The sequence below is a fragment of the Manacus candei genome, unplaced genomic scaffold (genome assembly GCF_025592945.1).
Source record: "Manacus candei isolate 608988 ecotype Guabito, Panama unplaced genomic scaffold, ASM2559294v1 h1tg000052l, whole genome shotgun sequence".
NCBI lineage: Eukaryota > Metazoa > Chordata > Aves > Passeriformes > Pipridae > Manacus > Manacus candei.
In genome coordinates, this window is record NW_026138100.1 from 2,468,954 (window position 1) to 2,482,276 (window position 13,323).

The 13,323-nt window shown below is 39.6% G+C and overlaps 1 long non-coding RNA gene across 1 annotated transcript in view; it reads left to right on the forward strand.

Annotated features, from left to right (window-relative positions):
* Window positions 1–174: 174 nt before the first annotated feature.
* The window catches only part of LOC127477354 (uncharacterized), a 146,209-nt gene continuing 133,060 nt past the window's right edge, over window positions 175–13,323 (forward strand). Inside the window, exons 1-2 of the long non-coding RNA XR_007906932.1 lie at window positions 175–270; window positions 9,475–9,535. This is a non-coding gene — a long non-coding RNA (uncharacterized LOC127477354). The remainder of the gene's footprint in view (window positions 271–9,474; window positions 9,536–13,323) is intronic.

The following is a 13,323-nucleotide window of genomic DNA, read 5'->3' on the forward strand; positions in this document are numbered from 1 at the left end:
CCTCTCCCTCTCTCCAAGCCAACTTGTTTCTTCTCCCCTCCCCGCTCTCCCCTCCTTTCCTGCCTGCTGCCGAGCGACAGGGATTCGTGATACCCGACACGAAGGGGTAAACCTGTTTTGTTGAGGTCACAGGGTTTTATAGCTAAACTTTCTAGGCACGTTTTCACCGTTTAGGAAATACCGAGCTGGAACGTTCTGTGTATGTTGCCTGACTTTACGTGAAAAAGAGGGAATTACAATTGTGTTGAACATTTTTTCACTCAGAAGGAGGTGAGTCAACTTCCTACACAAAGACTTGAATCACCTGCTCTGCACATTGCGATAAAATTGGGCCTCTGTTCCATTCATGTGTTCGTGCACACATGCACACACAAAAATGGGGATTGCAGTTGAAGAACAGGGAGAAGAGCTGTGGGCGGAAGGCTGAACATTCCTGGCATGAGTATATGCTGTGTGTCATCATAGAAAGAGGGCATTGCTGAGCCATGGCGGTCATGTTTTTATCCAAATGGGAAACCTTCTGATCAGTTCAAGTTTCTTGTTGAGATATCATTTGTTCTGGTTTTGCCTTCTGACATGGCTCTCCCTAGCTGCTGTTAAAGACTTCAGTACAAGTCAAAACTGTTGCTGTTAATCGCATTACGGTGGTATGTACAAGTCCCATGGAGAGCATGAATTCAGGCAGATGCTCATTAACAGGCAGCTTTTCAAATGGGGAGACAGAGTGAGAGGAGAGACCTCACTGATGTAAGGCCAAAGAGGTTTCCTGACTCCCAGGTAAACGTAGGCCGTGTTGTCTCACCATGTGGTGTTTTAACATCCTTATCAATAGCTGAATTATAGTCGCAGTGATGATTTCCATTCTGAATAAGAAATAGGAAACATTCTATCTTTATAGTTTTTGCCCAGTGTTTGTTTAAACAAAAAGTGTTTTGGGGCTCATTTTTGGGTGCTCCGGCAAATACTTATCATAATTTGCCTCCAACTGAATTAAGCATTTGTTTACTCTACTGTGAGATCTGGTCATTTTAAGATCTTTTTTTTTCTTTAGAGGAATGATGGTGAGGCATAGGTACCAGGACCAAGTTTGGCATTGACAGATATGCAGGTAGTATCAATATATGTCTGTCTTAGTCAATCCTTATTTCAGTGGTCTTTGGAGAAAACTGGTGGAAAGGCAGTGTTAGACAACATGACAACTTGAGGATGACCATTTTATAATAATATGAGGACTTATTCTCCTGTTAGATGTAATTAATTTATTTTAAAATTATGATGACAACAATAATAAACTATTTTCTGCAAAATAAAGTGCAGTACAATGTGGAATATAATATGTGTCATTGTCACATATTATCCTGCAAACACATGGAAGACAATGGAAGGTCATATATCTAAATTAGCTCTTCTAGGTTTGTGCTCATGGAAGGTACCAGATTAATAGCCTAGGAGAATGAAGGGCTTCTTTTATTGTCAGAACAGGTACAATCATGGGTTCTTTCCCACACCTTACCTTACTCGTCACTGCCTAAAACCATTTTTGGGATAGACCACAATTACACCCAGAACCTGCATAGACTTGTGTTCTTAAATTTATTTGTAGAGCTAAGTCATTAGTACTAAGAGGCTGTGGAGACCTGAGAGGCTGCGGAGGCTGAGCTATCTGCTGAGAATGCTAAGACAGTTGTGAATTATTCAATTTTTATGTGGATACTTCTGAAATATCACTGGAACGTTTCATATAAGCCAACTTTCAGCAGATTACCTGCTTCCATCCTGGCCTAGATTTGATCTATGAATGAATGGCTCTCAAGCTCTTAAAAATGCCCTGGGCAATCCTGTTTTATTATCACCACCATTGTTTTTCCATTCAGATACCACAGGGATGAACACAATCAGTGGAGAAAATGAAAATCAAATTGCCTACCAAGAGCTGACCATATGGGGCAGCTGGTTGCTGCTTCCCAGCCCCCTACCTGATGTCTCTTCCCTGCCTCTGATGATGTGATTTTGAGCGCTAGTCAGTCCCTGTCACCCCTTCCAAATTTGTTTTGATGCTGCAGACAAGCAAATTTCCTCAGGTTTTACATTTTCTGAGAATGTATCCTCTTTTCCCTCCAGTTTCCTTGGGCCTCTGCAGGCTAAAACTCTTTGTTTGGTGTGCCCCCCCTCTAATCCCCCCTGCCTACTTCTGCTCCCTTGCATATGAACACTGGGCCTAGAAATAAGGAAAGGAGGCCAAGAGGAAAATGTGTCTCACTGAGACTTGCCAGATATCCGAGTTGCATGTGGAGAGACAGAGTTTCAGCTCGTGTATCTGGCTCGGACAGCAGTGTAGACCATTAAACATCCTGTTGCCTGTCTTGTGCTGGACAGACAGCACAGCTCTTCATGCTGACACCTGGAGGGGCTGGAAGGACTGGAGGAGAGGGAGTTATTGCTGTGTTGAGTTGAGGTAGATCTGGTGGGTTATTTGTGATTTCTGTGCCCAGGAATGCATTTTATGCTACATCTGAAGAATGAGGACACTGGGAGGAAGAGAGGTATCTGCAATCAAATACTATCACTTGTCAGGTTAAAGAGCACAGTGCAGGTTTCTCCCTGCCAGCTTGTCCCCTTGGAGTCTCTGGCACTTGATTTCTGCAGGGTTCCACAACAGTGATGGGTAGTAAGTTATTATTATTATTATTATTATTTGCTCATTGCTTCGTGGCAGCTCACATGGCCCAGTAAAAACTGGATCCCACTGTGCTTGGCACTGTGTAAACTGTGGTACTGTGTCCTGCCACCCGAGGAATTTACAGTCTGAATAGACAAGGCCAACAAGGGCATGAGACAGTCATACAGGAAAAAACCCCAAGCAACTACCAAACAGAAATCTCCATGTGTTAACTTACAGACTGTCTGGTTTTTGACAGTTCCAGAAAGGGTACAGTTTAAAATACCTGTGTTGCTAGATAAAAACACCCTCCTCCCCCAGGCATATTAACAAAAATTAACAGGAAAAGTGCCAAGGTGCTTATGCCATGGTACCTTAACACATTTCACTGTGCTTCATTGTTCTCAGTCATTGTTCTCGGATCATGGAGCACACAGATTGTGTAATACCTCTGACTATTCTGGGACACTTAGTTTAGCATAGTTACTCTCAGTGGGGTGAAGGAGAAACTCTGCAGTAGCTTTAGCTGAGCGTGTTTTACTGCTTTGTGTCCTGACTTCCAGTAATCTTTGAGAATTTCTGGACATGTATACATTCATCTATCTGACAGTTTTGAAAATGTGAGTATTCTAAAGGTTAGTCATGTATTTTTACACGTATATTTGATCTGTCATTTATTTTGTACAATGGAATACAGCACTTGCATACAAACACCACTTCATTTTACTGACTTTGGATAGAAGGTAGCTAGCAGCATGTGCTTCCATAAAAAAGCAAAGTACCAAAGCTCCTGGTTTCTCCTGTGCTCTGATGGAGAAGCCGTGGAGAGACAGAAGAGCAATTCCAAATTCTGTGCTGTGAGTGCTTTCCTTTCCCACCGGCTGGCTACATCCATGCGTGTAGAGCTTTTGATTAGATCTGCTGTTTTGCCTATGGCAATCTTCACTGCAAACCTCCTTTGTCTATACATCATTTGAGCATCTATACATGATAAGATTGCCACCTTTTATTACAGTAAAAACAGGAGCTTTCTTCTCAATAAGCTTTGCTCCTTCCTCAGCTCTCCAATCACCCCTAGGGGAAGTGAGAAGGATAGGAAAACTCTGAAAAACCTTTCACCTCTTTTTTCTCCTTGGAAGAGTGTGGGAACAGTTTTTGTAAAAACCAAGGTAGACGTTCATAAAAGGGGACATGCCTGGGTGGCATAAAAATGGGAAACTTTGGTGAAGTGGGTACATGTAAATATACACACACAGAGACCACTGAATTGATAATCTTACTTTTTTTTTCTGTAAAAGGAAAATTATATCTATATTTCTTAGCTTACATATTACTTTCAGTCTTCTGTACTTTCTACCCTGTTACTTTTAACACCAGGGTCTTGGAGCATTACAATGCCCTTCAGCATTAAAAGCTTCCTTTTTCACTATGAATGGATTTCTACTGCAACTTGGCAAGTTCCAGTGTATTACATGAGAATGAATAAAGATGTTAACCTACAGAAAATGTGAAAAGAGAAAGGCAGTAGACATTAATAAGCAAATAAATAACTTAATCACATTTTCCTTTGAATATTCAAAATACACTGAGGATCACATCACTAAAAAGCCATGACTGCTGAAAAAGAAGTGGTTTTTATCTGAAAGCAGATCACACACCTGCTTGTCTCTGACAAGTCAGTGTATTCAGTCACTTTGCTTTTACTCTACAATTAGACTTTGGACTAGGATTGAAGCATATGTGATATGCATTCCGTTGAAAAATACCACTATATCTAGGAACCCAGTAGTAGAGCAAACCCACAAATGTGGCTGTGTGTTGGGACACTCACAGAATCAGGGAGTGTAAACATGGAAATTAGCTCTTAGGCCAGGTTAGTTCAACTTCCTGCGAGTGCACAATTATTCACTACTGTTTGCTGTTGAGTGCTTTACCCTCTCAAGTTTCAAATGCTTTGCTTGATGGGATGTCATCATTCATTCTCCATCTGAAAATTACCTGCTAGACTGAATCATGTGGTTTCTGAGAAACTCTGATACTTTGTCTAAATTTTGTTCTTTAGTTTCATTCCATTACATTTAGCTGTACCATTGCATGTTAGCATCCAGTAAATTCCTTTCCATTTTCTCTCTTCATCCTTCATATATTTCTAGACAATGGTCATCTTGCCCCTGTGTCATGGTTTAACCTGGCAGGCAGCTAAACACCACACAGTTGTTTACTCACTCCCCTTCCCCCAGTGGGATGGGGGAGAGAATTGGAAAAAAAAGTAATATTCATGGGTTTGGATAAAGGCGGTTTAATAAGACAGAAAGTAATATTAGTATTTATATTAATAGAATTAGAATATACAGGTGATGCACAATGTAATTGCTCACCACCCACTGACTGATGCCCAGCCAGTTCCCAAGCAGTGGCCCCCAGCCATCTTTCCCTCTGGTTTATATTCTGAGCATGACAGCATATGGTATGGAATATCCCTCTGTCCAGTTGGGGTCCACTGCCCTGGCTGCATCCCCTCCCAAATTCTTATACCCCACAGCCTACTTACTTGTTGTCAGGGCAGCATGAGAAGCTGAAGAGTCCTTGCTTGGCAACAACTAAAACACCAGTGTGTTACCAAGATGATTATCCTAAGTCCAAAACACAGCACTAAACCAGGTACTGGGAAGAAAATTGACTCTATCCCAGCCAAGACCAAGACAACTTGTTACCTAAATTAATAAATCAACCCCCTCTTTGTCTAATCAGTTTTTTTTCTCTTCTCTGAAGCACTTTCCAGCACACTGGCATCCTTCTGTTATGGAGGTATCTACAGGTGGATTCAGTATTCCAGAGAAGTCTTTGTAGATGCATAGACAATAATTTTCTTCTTCTGACATTATTCCAATGCATACACAGCCCAAAATTGCATTGGTCTTTTAAACTGATTTATCTCCTTGAGAACTCATATTCAGTTTGTTGTTCACTATCACACATAGATATCTTTCTGTGCAGATGCTTTCCAGGTTTTGCTTTCTCACAGACTATCCATGTTTCTGATTATATTCCCTCAGTGTATTAGTCCAAATTTTCCCACGTTGAATCTCATTTTATTGCCTGCCTACATATCTAGCCTTGTTAGTTTCCATTTATATTATTGCTATCCTCTCTGACATTTGCAAGCCTCCTGGTTTATTGTCATTTGTGAATTTCATTAATGTGCTATTTACCTCCTTTTCCAGATCATTAATTGAGGTATTAAATAAGAACATACCAAAAACACCCCTGCAGCAAACCAGTTCGATACCTCACCTCCCATCATTACCTGCTGCTTACACTCCTTTGTCCACCTTTCCCATCCAGGTCACAGGACTCAGATTCGAGACAATTTCAATTAGATTTTTGTAAGACACTAATTTAAGTTTTTAAGGTATTTTATAGGATTTAACTTCATGCCCTTTTCTCCTTTTCCTTCATAGCAGAGGTGGGGACTGGTGCTCCTTCCCTCTTTCCATAGATAGCAATAATGAATTAGACAGTGATATGGAGAGATGAATGGCTGCTTTTGACCGATTAACCTGGAACGCACTATTGTCTCTAGTCTTCATATTTTGTTTTTTATTTATGCACTTTAAAGTTGTCATCATTTTCCTTTTGTTGTATCCTAATGGATGAAGCTTTGCTGCTTTTCTGAGGCTTCTGTTTGCAAATGACCACTGTTATTTCCCTTATTTACTCTGATTATCTATGAAGCACTTTGTTATATGATGATATGCTCCTGTTTTCTCTGCAAACTTCATCTAGCTTTGAACATCAGAAACTGTCTGTGTTTCCATTATGTAGATAAAATAAACTCTGTGAATCAGTTAATTTTTATTTTCATTATTTTTATGCTGAAAGATCACACAGTACAAAGTGTTCTTGAAACTGCCTCTAACGTAATTTTCGCCTCACCTCTCCTTCAAGCAGCATGACTGAAAGCCCATTGGAGTGGGAAGAGATTTATTCACTTCAGTGAGTTGGGGGTCAGGCCCTTAAACCCTCACTCTCCCGGTGCACTGTAACACCCAGAGTGAGAGGAGGCCTTCATGATTACTTCTGAGATGCTTTCAGTGTGTACTGCATCCAGTATGATCTCCTGTGGCAGCCGTGTTCTCAGGTGCTGCTCCTTATTTCACCGAGGCAGCTGGCCAAAACAGATGTGTGTTGCCAGCAAGTGTTTTAGAGAAGCAGCTTTTTGCTGTTATTTAAGGATTGGTGTCAAAACTGTGCTGTAGTAGGAATATTCTAAGAGCTGCATGGTTCAGTAATGCCATTGTGAATTTATCACTTAGTGATTGCCTGTAAATAATATTTAATGGTCAGACAGGTTTTGTGGAGGGAAGAGAAGTGCAAGATGCAGGAACGAGGAGAAATGCTTTGAAAAATGTTTTCCCTCTTGTTTCTTTCCCTGGATCTACTTTTTGTCTGATGAGTAATGGAGAAATTAGCCACAGAAGAAAAATGCCTCACATAGAGACAAGGCACCCTAAAAACCCCAGCGTCTCCTGAGGTTTCTACGAATTCCTTCTACTGTCATTCCAGGTGTCTTGTAGCTGCTGCTTTTGCTTCCTTTTCTGTTCTTAGCCAGCCACTCTTTCTTCTCCCTTTGCTTTTATCGTCATGGCCCTGCATTGCCCTTATACCAGAAGAAACCCCTCTGCAACTCTCTTTTAGTGAAGGTAGACTGTGATACCAGAATTATATTTGAATTATCAGAAGAGTAAATATGAGTCCACATTTAGGGCCAAAACTTGATATAAAAATGAATTATACTTGGAAAAAAATATTCTGGAGCTATCTGTGGAGTCAGGCATATATAAATATCTTTGAGAAGCTAATTTCATAGCTTGGAAGAAGCAAGATTCAGTTACTCCAGTTTACTTTGGAGATGTTGAATTTTCTGAAATCAATCTCAGTCACTTTAATTAAAAGAAGAGGAAAATCTGTAATTGCACTGATATGAAAAAATCCATAATGACACTGGACAACTACAGTTTTGGTTGGATAATCTGTGCTGAAAAACACATGTGTGCTGATTTCTGGTTTTGTTTTTTTGGTTTTTTTTTTGGTTTTTTTTTGTTTTTTTTTTTTGTTTTTTTTTTTCTGTACGTGTAAGATCCTGGTCTAATCTTAAAAGAATCTATCTGTTACAGTTTCCCCATCTGGAAACTAAAATAACCATAGTGTCTCTCTGTCTCTCTAGGACTATGAAGAGACCTAGAGCTAAGCAGATTTTCTGACATGAAGCTATGGAAATAAATAATATTACCATTATTCTTGTTGAATGCCTTTGAACACTGTCTATCTTTCATAATTCTGTCAGTGACACCTGATTTAACAGTTGCTGAGTGTCCATTGCTTATATTGAGTTCAGGTGGAGCTGAGGGACTCAGCATGGATCTGTTTCACAAATGCTTTTTCTGCTCCACAGGCATATATCGTGCAGCCCAACTTTTTTTCTCCTCAGTTTTTTAAAAGCTAATAACTGTATGACTATGGTCCTTTAAAATGTTTGTTATAAAACATTTTGCTTTTTTCATTAACTCAAAAATCTGTATTTTGAGTGAGAGGTGGAGTCATGTTAGAGGCTCGTGGGAGGATAGGGTGAGGTAGGAAGGGGTGAAAGTGATAGCTTGGTCAGTGAGTGCTAAATCTCTACTAATCTTCAAAGCAAGATGTAACTCAGGATTTTTCTTCTGTTTCTTTGCAAGCAAAGGCCATTGTGTTTCCATCCTTGGCTGTGTCAGCAGTGATAGCCCTTTTTTGCAGCATTGATTGTTGACTTCCCCTGACACCATATCACAACCCATTAGTGCTGAAAACTGACAAGCCCAGCTGCAACAGCAAAATGGCAAGTTTAAAAGAAAATATACAAGGGACAGGCACAGAATGCTATTAGTATGAAAAAGTAGTTGTTTTTTGTCTTACCTCTGTAAAGGTCAAGAATGCAAACATTTTTTTTTCTCTTGCTTACAACAACTTGTATATTTTTTTAATAACAAAGCCATTCTCTTCCTCTTTGTTTTTGTTTTTTTGTTTTTTTTTTTTTTTTTTTTTCATTCAAGGTGTAATGTGGGTTTTACAAAAGCAACCATGCTGAGGTGAGTGAAAAACAACCCTTCCTTTTTAGGAAGCTCGTAGGGAGTATTCTACTTATACATATGTATGGAGTATAAGTTTTTTTGTAAGGCAGAGATATTTCAGAGAAATTAATGGCTCAGCAGTTTCTGGGTACTGGGTATCAAGCTTTTATGTTGTCTGTAGATGGGATTTTTCTTTTTCTTTCTTTCTTTCTTTCTTTCTTTCTTTCTTTCTTTCTTTCTTTCTTTCTTTCTTTCTTTCTTTCTTTCTTTCTTTCTTTCTTTCTTTCTTTCTTTCTTTCCTTCTTTCTTTCTTTCTTTTTTTCTTTCTTTCTTTCTTTCTTTCTTTCTTTCTTTCTTTCTTTCTTTTTCTTTCTTTCTCTCTTTCTCTCTTCCTTTCTTTCTTTCTTTTTCTTTCTCTCTTTCTCTCTTTCTTCCTTCCTTTCCTTCCTTTCCTTTCTTTCTTTCTTTCTTTCTTTCTTTTTCTTTCTTTCTTTCTTTCTTTCTTTCTTTCTTTCTTTCTTTCTTTCTTTCTTTCTTTCTTTCTTTCTTTCTTTCTTTCTTTCTTTCTCTCTTTCTTTCTCTCTTTCTCTCTTTCTCTCTTCCTTTCTTTCTTTCTCTCTTTCTTGTTTTGTCTGGAGTTGTATGGTGCTGTCAGCACTCTGGAAGGTACAGTAACAGTAATGACAAATGTTCCTTCTGATTGTACAGGTGATTCCCCAGGGGAAGAAGGCAAGAGCCTTTGTTGTCCCAATGCTGTGTACTTACAGAGGTAATGGACTTGAGCAAGGGCAGGTAACTTTTCAAAACCTTAGTGCCACGGTCCCCATTTGATATCAGTCAGAAGGCAGCATGTATGTTTTGCTCTGTCAAAGCCCAAGGAACACTGCAACCCAACAAGTAGAGCCCAAGCCAACCCAACTTGTTGCAAATGGTTATCTGGCAGCAACAGCAAAGGGAAACTGGTGAAATACATTAAAACTTTTTGTCTTATGAGGAATGGCTGAGGGAGCTGGGTTTGTTTAGTCTAGAGAAGAGGAGGCTCAGGGGGGACCTCATTGGTCTCTACAACTACCTGAAAGGAGGTTATACTGAGGTGGGGGCTGGTCTCTTCCACCGTGCCTGCAGTGAGAGGAAATGACCTAAAGCTGAGACAGGGGAGGTTCAGATTAGATATCAGAAGAAAATTTTTTCACTATTAGGGTGGTCAGGCATTGGAATAGGTTGCCCGGGGAGATGGTGGAATCATCATCCTTGGAAGTGTTCAAGAGGTGTCTGAATCTGGTGCTGGGTGATGTGGTTTAGTAGTTCAGGGGTTACAGTAATAGTGCTGGCTTGGTGGTTGGACTGGATGATCTTGAACGTCTCTCCCAACCTTGATGATGCTATGATTCTATGAAAATTAAAAAAAAAACCCTGAAAGACTGAAAGTCAAATTAAGTAAAAAATGATACAAAATTTATTTTGAGCCCTGTAGGGCAGTGAGGATACAAAAAAATTTAGGTTAACAAAGTAATAAATTTGGTTTTGAACAGGTGGGATCTTTTAGACTTGGTTTTGCAAATTGATAGCCATGGACACAAAGGACATTCATCTCAAGTTATCTATTCAGACAATTCTGTCATCACAAACATGAGGTCTTTTAAACTTGTATCTATGGACGTTTGTGTGGCAACCCCCCATTTTGCTAGAATGTTACAAAGCAATAGTTTCTGTCCCAAGGTGCTTACAGTTAAAGAACTACTCATCAGATGAAGGAAATGATACTCTCATCCCAATTATATGGGTGGAAACCTGAGTCTTACAGACCAAGTAACTTATCCAAGGTTATACCGGGCATCTCTCCTGAAGAATGATTGCCATGTGTTAAGGTGTGGATTTACAAGGTCCAACCTACTCTGTTAAGTTTCTTACTGATTCTGTAAGCATCTATTAAAATGCTTTTGTATGATGTAGCTCAAAGTGATGTGTGTGGGTAGAGAATGACCACATTAGGGCAGAGTAGCTAGAACTTAGTTGATATCCTATTTTTCTATCGTCTTTGTCATTTATTCAAGCCCTGGGTTAGTCACTGAGGATGAGCTGAGCTTCATTCTCTCTTTATTCATTGCTACAGAACTAGCTGGCATTTGAGGCTTCCTTGTTTTTCCTTTCTCTTCTACTTCCTTGATCAACCCAAAACTTTATGAAGTTCTCAGACCTGTTTATGAAATTTCTTTTTAATGCATTGGAATTTAGGTCTAGTTTTTCTTCACATGTTAGCTACAGTTTTAATTGTGGATCAGATTCTAGAGGGATACTTGCCAAAGTTTATTTCTGTGTGTTGTGTCAGGTATAAAATGTAATGCAGAATGGTCTTATATTGTATATGAAGTTACAGTCATGAGAAGCGTTATCATGGCAGTCCTACTCCAGTCATTCATGGGCAGTCTTCTCCAACTAGCCAAAATTTTTGTAAACACTCAAGTATGCAAAAATCTGTCTTCCTCTTTATTTACTCCAGTTTTACACAGGAGTGACCCCACTGAATGGGATCAGTAATGATTCAGGCTTCAAACCTCATTGGAGTAGTTACCTCTCAAAGGAAAAAAAAGAGTGGAACTTCAAGTAGTTAAAAAGGGAAAACAGATGAAGGCATGATTACACTGAGTTAGTACTTGTCTGCTTAATACACCTAGCTAATCCAGTTGTCTGGATCTGAATAGAGAGCTTGCTGCTGTTTTTCCTATATGGAAAAGCAAAGTTTACTTCATGGCTTTGGGCTCAGATGACCTCATTTCTGAGATTTTCTGTTAATACTCAGTCACCCTTGTCAACTTTGCAAAACAAATATGGGTCTAGTGGGAGAAAAGCATGGAAGGAAGGCTTCCCATCATCAGGGTTAGGCAGAAAGGCATTTCTCTGTGTTCTTCAAGGCTCTGTACTTTCACTGAAATTGCTCATGTCTCAGTGAGTCAGTTCAAAAACAACATTTAGTGAGATTTCATCTGTCTGGTTAACCATTAGTTTAAACTGTTGTAAAGCTACCATGGTTAACTTTAATAAAAATAAACATCAGACAAAGCCAGACAAAATGCAGAATAAATTAATGCTTGCTTGGGAGCCAATGCGTATAGAAGAATATATGTCTGTGTTGTAGATGATGGTTGATTTTTAGTTGGTCTTGACTATAATTTTGGATGGCATTGAGGCCCAGTGGTGTCAGAGTTCATTCATTTACAGGTAAATATGCAGGTGGAACTTGACTTGTGTGGTGCTGGCTCACTCTTTTTCTGGGCATCTCTATGAAAAGCCTGCCATGCAGTTTTCCAGCTGTCTCTAGCCCTGAGCACTCCCAGTCAGCCGTACTCCGCTTTGACAGGTGTCTAAAATCTCAGTTATCTGAGCTACTCTGTTCTATGCACTCCTTTTGTGTCTCTGAGATACCATGGGACAGAGTAACAGTGCAGACTGAGTGCTCCATGCTGTTTCAGATATTGAAAGGAAACTGGATATCATGGAAGTTGTTGCTAGAAGTGTACTGTTGCTCTTTAATCAGTCCTCCCAGTGCTAAAATATACACCAAATGAGGAAACAAAGTATCTGTCCCTGTGAAAAGCATCTGGAACTCTGCTGTACTTAGTTTTCCTTAAGACCATTAACGAAGGCTCTCACTTTAAAGGGTGCTTTAAAACTGACTCTGTGTATGCTTTAGCAAGAATTTTCAGAATTTTCTTAGGCAGCAGACACTTACGTGTAAGGTAAAGCACTATAACGTGATCATTTATTTAATTCAGTTTCAACTCTCCCTGCCTCCTTTCCCCCAAATGCTGAGTGGGTATTCCTCATCCACAAAACACATCCTGGATTTCTTTTTCAGTGCTGTGTGGGCAGATGGTCCATGCGGGACACAGCTTGAGATATCTTCTACCTTTATAACGGGAACTACATTTGGATGGAAAAAAAGTCTTTCTGTTCTTTTAAAGAATTTCCTTCCTCCAGAAAAGACCTGTTTGTTATTAAAACCAGTAATGGTAGCACAAGGGAGTGAAACTAGATTCTTGGAAAATCTTGCAAAGCAATTAACATGCTGAATTCTTTGGACAATAGGCATCATCTCTCAGAATGAGATGGACTCTGATTTAGGCACCAAATTAAATGAATGTTTTTTTAAAATCATCTCAGCATACTCAGCTTTATTGGAAACCTGTCTCTTATTTTAGTGTGTGAGATTTGAGCTCTTTTGAGACTGTCTCAGAGTAACCAGAAGGACTTTTAAGACTTGGCTTCTTCATGGTTTTCAAGAATTTTGCTATGAAAAGTTTCCCTTGGAAATGCTTTGTTTCCTGCTTAGGAGCCAAATTCTTCCTCTTAATATCAGTGACATACAAATGCATAGCAGAGATTATATATGAAGGTATTTTGTCTGTGAAGGAGAAAGGAAGCTTACAGGCTTGATGGGGTGAGCAGCACCAGCTGATGTGGGAGGGAGTGAAGTCATCTCCATTTCTATTCCCTTTGAGAAGAGCAGCCCTTCAGGGTGCTTGCACTCCCTCACCAAGTGTGCCGAGCTGGCAGGCA